Source organism: Glycine max, chromosome 13, assembly GCF_000004515.6.
Source record: "Glycine max cultivar Williams 82 chromosome 13, Glycine_max_v4.0, whole genome shotgun sequence".
Classification (NCBI taxonomy): Eukaryota; Viridiplantae; Streptophyta; class Magnoliopsida; order Fabales; family Fabaceae; genus Glycine; species Glycine max.
This window is the reverse complement of record NC_038249.2, coordinates 39,841,607-39,844,101: the sequence shown is the minus strand read 5'-3', so window position 1 is coordinate 39,844,101 and position 2,495 is coordinate 39,841,607. Positions and strand designations below refer to the sequence as shown.

The window sequence follows — 2,495 nt, the reverse complement described above, 5'->3', positions numbered from 1 at the left end:
CATGCTGCTGCCCTTATGGCTGCTAGGCTATATTTAACTCAATTAAAATTTGACTTTATATATAATTTGATTTGATTTTGATAAATTATTTTAATATTTTTGTGAAATTAATTTTATCTCGATATAGCCTAAATAGGTTTAATTCTAAGTGAGTGTGGCTACCTAACTAATCCAATTTGATGCTAGCACAGGACCAGCAAATAGGCCTGGGCAGGAAATTAAGCTTGACTTTGTATAAAAAATTCAAAAGATGATGATTGATGAGGAAGAATCTTTAAAAAGAAAATAAATGGCTGTATGAGAAACAATTAATGATAATCATAAGAAAAAGGAGAGAAAAATGTACTACAAGATCACAACCTTTTATCTGAGTTTTTTTAAACATGAAAATTGGCCGGATCACGTGAAAAAAAAAAATTCAAACGGTCAAACAAAATAACAAGAAAAAGGTGGGGGAGGGATTTATTTTCAGTAATCCATTTTTTAGAAACTTAATTGAAAATTGAATCAATAAAAACGTAGACTAATAGTTCAATTATTTTATTTAAGTACTTGTTCAAAAAAAAAAATATTTAATCCCAAGATGTGTGTGTTTCTTTTAACCATGCAGTTGTTGTTTGCAGAATATATAAAACAAACAGATCTGAACTTGTTTCCGCACTCCAGGATCTATTGGAACGTCCATATTTTGCTTGCTTACCAAAGTATATCAAACTATTTTTCGCAAGTAAAACATTCATTCATAATAGAATATAGAGATATTTTAATTCCTAGACAAACAAGAAAAAACTAATAATATTGTTTAATAGTACACATTTTACAATACAAAGGCACCAAACTGAAAACCAATTTAATGAGAAGAGAACCAATTTAATTACCATGACCTAACTTTAATGAGTAGGTTGTTGTTGCCTTCGTGCTCATGCTTCTGTTTGTTACAATAACAATACTTTCGTCTTTGCCTCACACAATCTCAATAGCTAAATCATTTTTCCTTTCTTTCTCCATAAGTGAGTCAGAGAGGCTATGTTTATGTACCCCTCAAAGGGAATTAAATATATATCACAAGTGTTAGAATCATAAAGCGTGGTAACTTTATGGTTTAAGTATTTGATGGTTTAATTAAAGTTTTTTTATGCAATGGTTTAGTTAAAGTTAAATGTGGTAACTTGATCCCTTGAACTGACTAATTTCATCTAATTTTAAAACATTACTCATAAAATATTATTTAAATACACATTTCAGAATTTAATAATTCCTCTAAAGTCAGAAAATTTTAAAAGTGAGATCTATTGAATGAGAGGATAGTGAGAGAGTGACGGTGCGGAGTTTGGAATATGCAGCTAAGTACCATTTCCATGCTTACTTACTCGACCCTTCTGCTCCTTTTAATTTATAGATGACGAAAAAGGAAAAAACGCTAGAAGGAGGGCTTGAACCTCCGACCTTGTGGTTAACAGCCACACGCTCTAACCAACTGAGCTATTCCAGCACATTGGAAATGTTATTTGTTTTATGTTTTAAAAATAATATACATGTAAACCTGCACGCCTAGAATTCTTTTTCTTCTTTCTTTTCTATAATCTAGGCAGAGAACTCCAATTTAATTGAGATAATTTTGATTTTTTTTATCTAAACGTAAAGAAATGTGTATTATTTATGAACGATTATATATGATTTATTTAAAAAATGACCATGAATTGAATTATTGAATTAATTATTGCTTCCAATTATAATTTGTGTTGGGACCGTTGTGGTATTTCGATTCTCCTCCAAGTTCTAACAACAACCTTCCTTCAAGGGAATTACTATTCCCACTACTAAAGTGTTATTGGCATACCAATCCTTGAAAAATTCTTCTTTTGCCAATTCACCAAATTCTTACACTCTTTCCCTCAGACTTCTCAATAACCCACCACGGCAGTGCAACTCCATCCTTGTCCACCACCGCAGCTTGAAGGTCGCAAATGTAGCTCCCTTTGCGATTTCGTCTACTCATTCTGCATCTCGTTGCCCTTCACATGTTGGCCAAATTTGCACCTCATCGCCATTGTTTGTGTTTGTTTTTGTTTCTTTGAATTTCCACCAAGGTTGATGCATGTTCTTCTGCATTGGTTTTTTATTTTATTTTTTTTGTGTGTGTGAAAATATGGGACAAGGGAGAGGAAGCATATGGGACAAGGTGAGGAGGAACAAGGAGAAGGTGAATTTGGGGAGGGAGAGGGACAAAGGAAAATACAAGTCTGTTGATAAGTTACAAATGGAACACATTGGGATGCAAAAAAAAAAAAAATAGTAAATCCTAAATTTTGTTATATACTACAAGGAATCGTATTTTTGTTATTTTATTTTCCGTGCCCCTATTTTGCAACAAAAACACAATTCTTTAGTATAGTGTACAACATAATCGTATTTTTGTTATTTTAATTTTTCTTCCACCTCCCATGTATGCAAATACAGGTTGCTTTACTAGTGTGCAGTTGAATTGTATTTCC

At 32.1% G+C, this 2,495-nt stretch overlaps 1 non-coding gene across 1 annotated transcript; it reads right to left on the bottom strand.

The window, feature by feature from the left end:
* Nucleotides 1-1,418: 1,418 nt before the first annotated feature.
* On the bottom strand, nucleotides 1,419-1,492 carry TRNAN-GUU (transfer RNA asparagine (anticodon GUU)). The gene has a single exon. It is a non-coding gene; the product is annotated as a tRNA-Asn (tRNA).
* Between the last annotated feature and the right edge of the window lie 1,003 nt (nucleotides 1,493-2,495).